Source organism: Rhinolophus hipposideros (assembly GCF_964194185.1).
Source record: "Rhinolophus hipposideros genome assembly, chromosome: 1".
Classification (NCBI taxonomy): Eukaryota; Metazoa; Chordata; class Mammalia; order Chiroptera; family Rhinolophidae; genus Rhinolophus; species Rhinolophus hipposideros.
The window spans coordinates 105,374,193-105,387,974 of NC_138047.1; the positions used below are offsets into that span (position 1 = coordinate 105,374,193).

General features: G+C 43.9%; 1 protein-coding gene across 1 annotated transcript in view; it reads left to right on the plus strand.

Moving 5' to 3' along the window:
* Window positions 1–13,782, plus strand: part of CLNK (cytokine dependent hematopoietic cell linker) — a 157,931-nt gene that overhangs the window by 16,910 nt on the left and 127,239 nt on the right. The gene's annotated exons all lie outside the window — the stretch shown is intronic.

Consider the following 13,782-nt stretch of genomic DNA (forward strand, 5'->3'; position numbering starts at 1 on the left):
AGAGAAAAGCTTTGATGTATTGACTCTCCAGCTTTGGAGACACATCACAGCTCTGTTTCCAAAGATGCAATGACTTCATTTCTTCAGTCAAGCTTAGTTTCCTCAGCAATAGAATAGGGGAAATGGTAGTGTCTAAAAGAATTGAGAAGATGAAAGAAGTAAAAGGCATAAAGCCCAGAACAGTGTCTGGAAATAATGAATGTTATGTTAGCTATTTTATTATTATGCAATGTCATCATAATAAAATGATGGGGAATCATATTTCCACATCCAAGTGTAGAACCTTGGTGCACAGAAAGGTTAAATAGCAGCAGTAAGTGACACAGATGGGATTTGAGCCCTGGCCCCCCTGATGTCAGCACCGAATGCTGTCTGGGACACCAGGCTTCCTCCTGCCACCTCCGTTTCCTCAGAAGGAACTATCTCGTCTCCTCTGAAAATGCCTCTCACCTCTGCTCCAATGCCTGGGAACCCTGAGTCCCATCTTGATCCAGTGAAAGCCTACTTTGCCTTCAGCACAAGTATCATTTTCTCCCTGGAAAACTTCTAACCCTCTCCGCGTTGGCCCAGGTGACTTCCTTGGTCTGAACATGCCCTGCACTTTCTTCCATCATAAACTGTTGTGCTGTGCTGTCATCGCTTCTCTGCCTCTATGCTGTGAGATGCTTGAGGATGGGATCCAGGTCTTATTTACTCCCTTATCCCATGAATGAATGAATGAATAAATGAACCGTAGTTGTGTCCTAAGGAAGCCTATGATCCCCAGCACTACAAGAGGTAGCTCAGAGACTTCATGTAGGGAAAGGAGACACATGGTGCCTTGGCCTGGTCAATGGCCAACTGGATAGCATGGGCTTCGCTTTTGTTACTTGTACAAAGGTGATAAGAAAACCCCTCCTGGATATGAGGTCAGACAATTCAGTTCGCAAACTCACCCTAGAAAAAGTGCTACGTACCTCACTGCTGAATATCACCATGGTCACCTTCAGAGTACTCCCCTTGGGAAGCTCTGCACCCACGCCAGCGCCTAGTCCACCCTTCAAAGCAACTTTGGAACTCTTTTTCTGGAACAGCCATCAGAGCTGTTATCGTATTACCCTTGATGTCCTGAACGTCATCCAAATGTCTTCCTTTCAATATTTCCTGTATCTTCGGGTAAATAAAGAAGTCATTGGGGCCAGATCAGGTGAGCAGTGAGGGTGTTCCAATACAGTGATTTGTTTACTGGCTAAAAACTCCCTCACAGACAGTGCCGTGTGAGCTGGTGCATTGTCGTGATGCAAGAGCCATGAATTGTTGGTGAAAAGTTCAGGTCGTCTAACTTTTTTACGCAGCCTTTTCAGCACTTCCAAATAGTAAACTTGGTTAATTGTTGGCCCAGTTGGTACAGATTCATAATAAATAATCCCTCTGATACCAAAAACAGTTTAGTGACATCGCTGAAACAAGTTCGTGAACTGAATTGTCAGACCTCATACATTTAAAGATTTGGAGGAGGGATCATATGAGGAAAATGAATGGTACGGCCATGGCATCCATAGTAGCTGCTCACAAATGATATATTTTCTCTTTTCTCCCTATTGTCCCCACAGCTATCAGACTCTGGCTATTTTCAGAGATGTCCCAGGAGGGATTGAAACGAAGTCTGTCCCTTGGCCAGTGAAACCCTAGTGTTTATGTGGGCATCTCTGCTCATGCACCAGGGAGCCCTGGCATGTAACCCTTGACTGAGAACTTCTGTGTAGAATTAGCTCAACACAGAAACAAATCCTGAGACTGTCCCTAAGTGTTCCCCCAAATGGATCCCTTTAGCCTTAAGTTCATAGTAACAGAAGCACAGCCCTGGGGAGGACACTGGAGGTCCAGGAGTTCAGACCCCACATGACTCTTTCCATAGAAGGTTCAACTGAGAAGCAGAAAGGGGTGGCTTGCCCAAAGAGATGCCTGGCCTGGAACTCTGAGATTCAGAGACAGGTCAGCTTTCGTCCATACCTGCCTTCCACTTTCTTCCCTTTGGAGGTAATGTCTAGAATATCTTTGTAAACATGCAAGGGTGTTACCCCAGCTAGAGAACAAAGCAAGACAATAACACAGACACATCTTTTTGCTTCCTTCTCTTCCCTCCCTCACTCTGTCTCCAGACAGGGCTGCTGATCCACAGGGGAAGAAACAGGGAACCATCAAATAAAATATTTCATCTGATCACACAGCTCATGAACACCAATGCTGAAACCCGAGACGGTAGCTTCTAAAACTGGTCTGGTGCCTTATACTTTCCTTGTGCCCCTCACCCAGTGAGGAGCAATCAAACAGCACATTTGGTTTTGTGCAGCTCTGCCTATGAAAGACAGAGAAACAGCCCCCAAGCTGCTTATGTCCCAGTTCCTGGAGCCCTACAAGTGTGTTATGTTATGTGGCAGGGGAGGGTTAAGGTTGCAGGTGGAATAGAGGTGGCTAAACAGTTGACCTTACAAAAGGGAGATTATCTGGATGGGCCCAGTGCCATCGCAAGGGTCCTTAAATAGGAAAAGGGAGGCCAGAGTAATACAACATGAAAAGGACTTGTCCCAATGCTGCTGGATTTAAAGATGGAGGAAGGGGTCACGAGCCAAGGAATGTGGGCCGTTTCCAGAAGCTGGAAACGCAAGGAAAAGGATTTCCCCAAAAGTCTCCAATAGCAAATCCAGTCTGTCCACACCTGAATTTCAGCCCAGTGTAACCCATTTTGGACTTCTAACCTACAGAACTGGAAGATAAAACATTGTGTTGTTTAACCACTAATTGTCTGGTCATTTGTTACAGCAGCAAATAGAAAAGTAAGACAGGGTCTCAGTGTAACTACTATTTCCCAAAGTCACACCAACTGGGGAAGGATAAAGGGCCCTAACAGTGTAACTGTGTGTTTTGTTCACTCTTCCCCACAACTTACTGTAAAAGGAACTTCAGCCTCCAGACTCCATTCCTTCCACCACCTGGTTCCCACTGGTGGTTCCCAGGAAGTTTTCTACTCAGCTTCTATGTAAATGATGATCATGAGGCCCAGACTTGGTCTTGTTACTCTCTTCTACCCTTGCTGACGCCTCCTCCAAATGCCACTTGGCCTTCTTTGTTCCGTGAATGCACTTCTCTTGCACCCACTCCCTGCACGGGGCAAACCACCTAGGCCTCCCTGCAATTACACTGGTCCCACTGAGGCACTGGAGTCCTGATTCACCCAAGGAGGACGTCATTCCATCACATCTCCCATTCATTGGAGTCCAGCCCCTCCTCCCTAAACCTCTCATCCAGCCCCCAATGGACTCATGTCCAAGCACAAATCTGCGTGGCAAATGCTACCATCTGATGTAAAATGTTCTGCTTTCTGACCCCAGAAACATGTCTATAGATGCCCCCCTTCCATCTGGATGAGTTTCCTAGAAGTTCCCTCTGTTCTTCATGGGACTAGGGGTTTCAAATCCAGATGGAAAGGTTTAGGACTGAATTTAGGAAAGGTAAGAGACCAAGCCCACAGGAACCAGGTCTGCTTTGATTTATATGTACTGCAAACCTACTGTGTGCCAGGCATTTTACCAGACACTTGAGATTGTTGTGTCATGTTTTTCCCCGTGCAGGGCTCTGAGCTTCAGAGTTAATTCTCCCCCAGCTGCACAGCCAAGAAGCAGCGTGCCTGGAAGATCAGGCACAGGGAGACTCGACCCTATGGGGACAGATGCTTCTCCTGCACCAGCTGGTCTGGGCAGAGATGTCATATCCTAGAACCAAGAACAACAGGCTACCTTAGCAGCTCCACCCTGCCCAACCTGGGGGGTGGACATGGACCTCCTCCTGCATATGGTTGGTGAAGGTGGAGTGGGGGGAGGTAGCCCCATCCCCAGGGGCTCAGGGTAGGGAGCTGACATCGGCCAGCAAGACAAAATTCCTTTTTAAAATGACCTAAGAAAAATTAAACTTGCAGTTCTATCATTCCATATAAAAAGATCAAGAATGAAAATAAAAATGATTCCAAGTTATTTTATTCTGAATTTATTTTTAGTGGCAATAACAACAAAATAGCTCCTTTACATGAGTCATTTTATACAACAGAAACACGATTTTCTGAAATGGCATTCTGCAGAAGCTTAAAAGAAGCCACTGATATGAGAAAGATGGGATGCAAATAAGTCTGTTCACTTGGGATCTCACCCCAAAACCCCCAGAATGTTCTCACCCTCTTTCTCCTCTAGTTACCTCCCCATTCTTCCTACAAATCTTATTGAAGCTCTTACTTCCTCAGCGAGTTTTGGTGTTTTGTTTTTTTCTGGCCACTCTCACATTTAAAAAAAAGATCTCCTGCTCTATGTTCTCAGAGAATATTGTACTATTCTTCATTGCACTTCCTGATTGTACTAATTATTCTCTATGTGTTCACATGCCCGGTGCTTAGAACACAATGACGTGTGGAGCTGGACATGACCCTGGTCACCTGGAACTTAAAGTCTAAAATGGGGAACCAGGTAGTCTTTGTGTCTCTCTCAACCAATTCTACTAAGAAATGCAGAATTCCAGAAAGCAAATGGCCTTATGGCAAGAACATGGGCGCACACAGCAGGGGACACAAGCAAACAGTGTTTAGACGTTAACCAAACACGTCTGTACGTGTGTCTCTTTCCAGTCTTTGTCTGTTTTGTTCACTCCATGTTCAGCTCTACGTGTGTCCCCCACCCATTGACCCAGCGTTGGGCACATATTAGGTGCTCAATCAATGATATTGAAACACTTAATAAAATGAAAGTCGCCACTTGTGACATGGGCTCGTGGTGTTGTTAATGCCTGTGACTATTGGTTCAAAGCTGAAACGCACGAGATCACAAAACACAAACATTTGGACTAGTATCGAATAATCCCACAAAACACATGCCACCTCTCATCCTTGAAGTGGATTCTAAATCTAATGGATCATTTTCTCTCTTTAATTTAATCATTCTCTGGACTGGGTAGGGTCCTGATGACACTTCCTCTGACTGGTTGACCACTCCCCATCCCTCCAAGCACCAGCTGAGACGGTGTAGGGCAGCTAAGTGTACGGACTAGAGCCAGTCTACCTGGATTCAAATCTCAGGTCACGTTCCTGCAGGGTGACCTCATGCAACTCACCTTTCCATGCCTCAGTTTCCCCCATCTATGAAACAGGAATGATAGTAACCTACCTCGCAGAGCTATTGTAAGGACCAAATAAGCTAATTAATATATGTGAAGCTCTTATGACAGTCCCCAGGGCAAGCGCTGGGTGGATTTTTATTACGATCAACTCCTGCATGTCACCAAATTCATTCCCAAACGCTTACACATAAATCTCAATGTTCCACTCACCAAACAACTTGTCTGTTTATCAGTCTCTCACCTAATAGACAGTTCCATGAGAGCAGGGACTGGGTTTTATTTGTCTTTCCAGCATTTAGCACAGAACATGACAAGGACCTGAAATTCAGTGAAGGTTTTCCGTAGTGGCAAAAAAAACAATGCCGGTTTTCAGCTGTGTTCTCACACTCACAACCTGGTACAGAGGGGCCAGGACACACACGTTTAATGTAGGACATTCAACCATACTGCTTAGGAGAGAGGCAAGGGAGGGAGTTGTTTTAAGGAGAAAATTTCGGTTTATATCCACAGGCAATACATGCAACCAACCCTGAAATAGAGAATGTCGGCTTGCAAAATCTCTAGCATGGTTTTACGCATTTCCTCGTCCAAGTATTGACCAAGAAATAAAACAAATATGTCTTACTCATGGCCAAGGAAATTGGGTAGTGATAGCCCCATGGACATCTTTGTAGAAGAAATGAAAAAATGATTTGAGAGCTCAGAGGAATTTTGACTAGGCATAGGTTAGAGCTGATAAAACCTTTTATAGACACAGGAGGTGATCACCATTTTCCAGCAAGTTGAAAACATCCCAATTTGCTGAAGTGTTTTAAGCAGTAAAACAGTTGAAGGATTTAATTTCTACATACAAACCTCTCTGTAATTATGTAGATACATCACTGTATCTATTCTGCCATGGCATTTGCATATTCCTATTTGCCATTGTTTATACAAAACCGTGTCTCTTTTACTGTAGGAAAGACATAGAGATAATTTGTAGATTATTTTCTCCACCCATGCTTGTTGTTTTACCAGCTTCCGTAAGAACCTAGACTCCCTTAAGAGGCAACTCCACTGAAGTAGGGATGAAGTTCATGGCTTCGAGTCAGGACGTCTGACCTCCAGCAGGACCGCTGCCTTCAAGCTGCATGGTTAACAACTCCCTCCCCTTCTCTAAGCCTCCAGCTTCTCTACTTGTAAAATTAAAAATAGTCCCTTCATCACAAGTCAGGTTCTGAGGTATGAGTGAGGTAACGCGTGCTACATTTTTGGAGACTGTGAAACACTGTGAATGTGTAATAAAAACCCACCTAAGTCTCTCGTGCACAATAATCGATAATTCCCAGGCCTCCGTAAAGCCACAATGGGCTTATATTTGGCTTTGGAGTTAGACAGGCTTGGATTCCTTTTTAGGCTCCACATACTAGAAATCTCTTTTAACCACAGTGACCTTCAGTGTCCTATCAATCTTATAGCATTTACTAAATATGTACGATGTTGGAGGTACCACATAGACCGTCTCATTTAATCGTTATTGTAATTCTCACTTTCCTTAACCCCAAAGCCAGCATCTTTACCTCCATCTCATTCCTTAAATTCCACAACTAGACATCTTCTCTTCGCCAAATCTGTTTCTTCACTAATTCCCTTTGCAATGCAAATTTGTTTACATGAGTGCATTAGTTAGGGTTCTCCAGTGATAAATATAAGATAGATAGATAGATAGATAGATAGATAGATAGATAGATAGATAGATAGATAGATAGATAGACAGACAGACAGACAGATAGATAATTAGGAAGGCTAAGAAAAGTTCCAAGATCTTCTACCAGCAAGAGAGGGACCCAGAGTCAGTGTGTCATTCCAGTCTGAGTCCCAGGGCCTGAGCATTTTAAGGACAGAAAAACTACTGGCTAGGGCAGGCTTCGACTTTGTTCTTCCAAAGATTCAACTTTATTCTTGTTCAATGATTTACCAGCTGTGGATCCAGGCAAGACTTGAAACTTGACTTCTTTGAGTCTCAAAAGTTATGCCGAGGGATTGGTGTGTTATAGACTAAGTAAGAGTGAATGAAGAAAAACAAAATTCGGGGAAGAGTCTGAAAGTTGTTAAGTTACTCCACTTACACCAGTTATCATTAGGTCTATTTGCCTTAAAGAGAAGAAAGTAAGTTTGGTAAGTTTGGTTTCTTTCTCCTTCCTTCTAGAAAGAAAAGATTACAAAGAGAAAGAGACACAGAGAGACAATGAAAGAGAGAGGTTAAAAGCCAAGGCCCAATTCCATTTTAGGTATTAATGTTGGCTTTCTCCCTTTCATCATCGGTTCTGAGTCCTGCTTCGTCCCACTATCTACCCCACAGATTGTTTGCTAATCAAGGACTCCTTAGCGGTGTTCATGCTGTTTTCTTTTTTCTTTTTTTTTTTCATGAAAAAAATGCTCAGTTCTCTGAAAGTTTTCTTTTTGCTTAATCTGATCCTCACTTCAAGACCTAAATTCAACCAATGCGAGGACAGATGGCATGGGGCCCTTTGCCCTGCCAATTTAGCAACCCTGGCAATGAGTCAGCCCCTGCATGGAGAGAGAGTGATTTTGCCCACATGGTTTAAAAACACTACAGTGTTTTTAACCTCCGGGGAAAGTGTTGGGCAAACAACCGATAACAGATTTGTGTGTGTGGAGATGATGTCACATTTCTGGCCAGATTTGTCTAAACAAGGTTCTGCTCAAGATAAATGGCTAACTATGGCTGCCATTTAAATGCAGAATTGGAGGCATAACAGTGCTGGTGTGAAAAGAGATCTGGCTAAGAGTCTGGAACTTGGGCCATTGTCTTGGTTCTTGCCCTCACTCACCATTGTGGTCGGTCACTTCACCTCGGTGGGATTCCAGTTCCTCATTTGAAAATCAGAGGTGTAGGCTACAGCCAATTCAGTTCACCTATGGTTGAGTAATGCATAATGGGTTTTTGGTATTGCAATGGATTCCAAGATGAAAAACAGCGACAGCCACCTTCAAGGAATTTATAATTTATTAAGGTATATATACCCCCAAAGTTCATCTCTTTCACAGAATCCTCTTACGGAGTTACCTCTACTCAGAACTCTTCCTTCCAGACTTACATCAGGTCTGGTCCTTTGCCACTGAGGCATCAGATAAAATGTCACCTCTGCTGAGACTTAACCTCAGATCACCTGCATACAGAAACCCCGCTCCCACCACATATGTCCCAGGCTACTGCCTGTCCATTATCCTGCATCACTTTTTTATTGCACTGCACTTTCCCTTATGTATTTCTTTCTCATGGACATTTCACCTGATGCAGTAGGCTCTGCCATTACCTGTTTCCATAACCTCCGTAGGACAGAGCCACTAATGTTCTAGAGCTGTCACAGGGACAAAGCTGGGAGGAGACATGTGGAAACAGTGGTGACAAATGAATCTATCACTAGTGTGGGAAGAACTTGGTGACTCTGAGACTCTGGTTTTTCACATGGGTAATAGTAATAGTGATACCAATATGAAAACACTGTTTGGATGATTAAATTATGTGTGTTCTGCAAAGTGCCTAGAACATCTAATGTACACAGAGGTCTTAATGTTAGCCCCCTGGGTCCCTTCTGGGGGTTGGGGGGGGGCGGGGTGTGAGCTAAGCAATGAACTTGTATTTAATCGATGTTTGTTCATTGGCAAACCACCTATCATTTCCGTCAACAAAGAATTAAAGGAGTCAAAGAACACTGAGCAGAGGTTTTAGGGAAAAGCCCTTTCTGCACTTATCTATACCTCTACCTCTGTGGTTCCCAAAGGACTTAGTATAAATGCAACAAAACTCCACTAGGACATAAATCCAAAATCAGGAACCATGTCATGCTCAGAATGACCCTTGACCTCTGACCTGTGAGCATTTACACTGAGTCCTGGATTTACCTATCTTGGGGTCTGCCTTTCTGTAGGATTGTTAGGGTAGTCAGGCCAGGAAGTGGGGACACCTGAAGCTCCTTCCTGGAGAGAATGGCCTTCTGTGGAAACTATCGCACCTGATATCATTCCCCAGACGTGACCAGACGGGTTTGAAAGTCAACAATGTTTATATGTTAGATTTTCCCCCAGAAAGCTACTTCTAGCAGTCATGAATTTGTCCAACTGGTAGCACAAACCCAGTTGGAACGGAGCACATCTGAAGTCCAGCAGAGGACACCGCTTAAGCTCATGCCAAGATTCTGCTTCCAAAAGTGCCAGTGTGATGTGAAAAGAGCCCGCAGCTAATTGGGGGAGCTCCTAACATGTTTCCTGAAGGAGACAGGCTATGAGATGAGGAAGGAAAGGCAATTAGTGTGAGGTGAGCCCCTCTCATGGGCCTGGAGTCAACCTGCCCACGGCACTGCTAGAAACAGGTGCTAAACTATAATAAATCAGAAATGCCGGTGCTAATTAACCCAGATTTCCACACAGGAGTTCAGCTCTCATATAATTTGTAAAAAATAAAAAATAAAAATACATGGATTTTGATCCATTGTAGCAGATAGTTCCCCCAACTAGGAATTTATAAAACAAATCACACACCTACCGTGATGAGGAACAGATTCTTGTGTTTTGGGGGTGCAAGGATGTGTAAATTGAATCCTGCACCCCCAAGTCTTGTCAGCATCCCAAGACCAGCTGTGTGATGGGAACCTGAACTTCACAGTTTCCACCTGCTGAAAGGATGAAACCAAACACCACACAGTATCACGATGCTTCCTAAGACCACTAATTTTTTTTTATCACCTAAATTTGTTATGTTCAAAAAATTGTAAAAGAAAACTGAGACAAGGGCAAAAATAGCAGGAAAGAGGTAAAGTTAGGTCAGGCTTTGCCATTTTTTTATTTCCCCCTGCAACACATTTTCTTGGCTTTAGAAAGAGGACACGAATTAAGCATTAAATCTGCGTCTGTATAGAATGTTTATTCATAAGAAATCAGTTTCTCTTGGAGAAACTGGGTGATGGTTGGGTACTCCCCGGGACCTCCGTATACATATACTATTTTGACAATTGCTATTGAGTCTATAATTATTCCAAAATAAAAAGTTTAAAAGTAAGACAATAATTTTGAAAGTATAAATAAAAATTTCAAGTTTCTCCTCACGTGCAGTAAATTCATGGAAGTTGAAAACATAAAGATCTCTTTAAATGGGTTCTAGGTTGGTTATCGACATGTAGTTATGCCCACATTTTCTTACCTCCCTGTATTTGCAAGATAATTTTATCATCTCATGCACTGAAAAACTGCTAAGAGATTAGTAATGTCACATTCCTTTGTAAAGGTGAGAAATGAGAGAATCAGTTAAGTTAGATACTAACGTGCTGAAATGTGTGCACTTAGAGAAGCCAGGGATTTACAGGCGGCCAGTGGAACACAAAGCCTGACCGCCTCGTGGTTCTGCCTCCCGGCAGGGTCTGCAACAGCCCCCAGGGCCATGATCGTCCTTCAACACGACTGGGCCTTCAAAGTCCTGCTTTTTGTTTTCTTCTCAGTTTTTGTTGTTGTTGTTGTTTTTCCTGTCATTCTTCCACACAACCTACCCAAGGGGTCTATCCCCTGACTGGTCCAGAGAGAAAGTGAAAACTTAACAAACTCACTCACTGTGGCAAGCGTTGACCCAGAAAAGTCCTATCCAGACCCAAGGGCAGCGCTGCCTCCATTGCTCACCCTTCATTCACACACATGGTGGATCACTGTCCATCAGTTAGTGTTTCTGGTGGCCCCATATTATGCTTCAGTGGATTGGGAGAGGGCCCCAGGGAAAACCAAAGGAGCTGGTTACTTAGATGCCAGGCATGGTACCAGACATTTTGCAGGAAGTAAGTAATTTAATTCTCACAGTCACCCCTCCAAGTAACTATTCTCATTCGCATTTTATGTATGAGACTCAGAATGGTCAAGTTCTTTGCCCAAAGCCAGGTAGCTTCTCAGTGATACAGCTGGGTAATTTTGACCTGGCTATCAAAACCCGAACTCCTCAGATTTCCCCAGTGACCCCTAGTGTGACTCAGGGTTCATGGACCAATAAGCTATGCCAGTGGGGGATGGAGTGTAAAGGGCAAGAGATAAGAACTCAGGAAGCAATGAACACAAAATGAATTGTCACCCAAATAGAAGATTAATGTGAGGGATGTCTCAGATTGTGGAATGCAGGACAGACAGTAAGGAAGGGGGAGACATCGAATGGGACTTGTGGCTCAGACTGAGGGATTATGTAGCCTGTCACTCTGGATGCTTCTGTGCCATGTTCTTCTCCCTTGTTCTCTGCACATTCCAGCCGCCTTTTGCTCCAGTGAGCTTTTCTGTCTCTCGTACCCAGGCATGTAGACACGTAATTCCTTTCGCCTTGAATGTTCTCCCTGACATGATCTTTAGTCCTGCCTCCTCCCTCCCTATTTCCTCCCTTCCTTCCTCCCTTCTGTCCACCTCCCTCTCCCTTTTTCTCCTCTTTTGGTCTAGCAAATTCTAACTCATGATAAAGGCCTCAGCTTTAACATCACTCTCTCCCTAGGGAAGTCTTTCCTGGGTCCCCAGAGTAGCACATATCTGCCTTTTGGGGGCCTCTTCACTTCCGTCTCAGAGTATGCTGCATCCAGTCACCGTTTCCTATTCAGTGTCTCTCTACTTCATTAGATTCTAAGCTCCATCATGGTAGGGACGAGATTTTTCTATTTCACCTCCGTACCCCCAAATCTAATTAGATCCTGTCAAATGGCAGGCAGAGGAGGACAATAACTGTTGGATAAATGAATGAATGTCTGATCAGGTCCTGTTCATTGTATTTACCACAAATCATAGTTTTGTAGATATTTGTGAAATCCATTCATTTATTCTCTCCTCTAGATGGTAAACTCTATGAGGACAAGGATTAGGTGCGTCTTTCAGCACCTAATAAAGTGTTTGGTACATAATAAACATTCAGTAGATAATGGCTGACTGAGTAAATGATTTCAAGAAATCTATAAACATCACCGACACTGTTAACGACATTCTCATGAGACCAAACTGTCTTTAATTCTTTTTTGGTAAAATGCAGGGATTGTCTTATGATGAGACCTGGGTTCCCATGGCAGTCCAGCCACTAACTAGATGCCAACATGGGTATGAGACCATTTGCCAGTAAAACTGACAGGAATTCCATTTCCTGTACCCCCTTGAGTGATCTCCAACATTGACTCTGGACTTGGTTATGTGCTTTGCTTTGGCTACTGGGACCACAGCACGGAGATTTGGGAAAGGCTTATGCATTGGGGCTGTTCCTCTCTTGCTGGGTCTGGAGCCCCAAGCTCATCGTGTGCATGAGCCCGGTCTAGCCTACTGGATGATGAAAAGCCATGTGGGGGAGAACCGAGGCACCTGGCTGACTTCCTGCCAACATCAACATGAATGTGACAATCCTAGATCATTCAGCTGCCTGCCAACCCACCAGCAAAGACCAGGCGATCAGGTCCTATTATGGGTTGAATTGCACCCTACCACCACCATCCGCCTAAACCTCCAGTGCGCAAAAATTGTGACCTTACTTGGAGATAGGATCTTTAAAGAAGTGATCAATTTAAAATGAGGTCATTAGAGTGGACCATTATCCCATGTAACTAGTATCCTTAAAAGAGGGGAAATGTGGGCACAGACACAGGGAGAATGTCACGTAAAGATGAAGACCATCATCTATAAGTCAAGGAGAAGAAGGACATGGAAGAGATCCCTTTCTCTTAGTCCTCAGAAGGAACCACCTCTGCCAACACCTCGATTCAGACTTGCGGCCTCCAGACTGTGAGACGATAGATCTCTGTTGTGTGGGCCACCCTCTCTGTGGAACTTTGTAATGGCAATCCCAGGAAATTCATACAGGTTCAGACCAAAGGACCCGGCCAAGTGAACCACACAACAGTGAGCTAAGTGAAGTGGTTATTGTTTGAAGCCCCTAATGAAGCAAAAGCTAATTGCTGAAGTGGGTGAATTACCTGAATGTCTCCCGGCTTCATTACCACCTTAGTGTTACATCTGGAGTGTATGTTAAATCAAAACCAGAGTTATTCACCCAAGAAAATATCAACTTGTGCCTTTGAATTTTTTTTAAGTGATATTCAGGTTTCTCATGGAATCCCACATCACCTTATATAAAACTAGAGTGACAAGTGGCGAGGACCAGAAGAGGACAGGCAGTACTTGCTAGGACTTGCAGCCAGCTTAACTGAACCAGGGTTAAAGGCGGAGAGAAGTTACAATACACTGAGTACCTCATACACACCCAAAACATTCTGCGGGTCTTTATTTACATGATTTTGTTCATTTCTTGGGCTCCATCTAACGTATAAGTATTATTATCCCTCAGTCATCCACACGACAATGAGTTGAAAACAAACTGAAAGTTGCCAAGACCACGTAACTAATCATGAATACGGCAGGAATAAGAGCTAGGCATTCTCAATCCAGTCCCCATGTTCTCTCCATCACACCTGAAGGAAGTGGTCCATGTGTTTGGGGCCGTCTCAGGAAGCCACTGGCAACATCCAGTCACAAGAGAATTAGTGCTCAGTGCGCACATGAAATGAGTCTAGCAAAACTTATCTTTGATGTTGAAATGTTGCTTGGCCATCTGTTACTGTGCTCTGGAAAGTGGGAAGTGCCACCTAC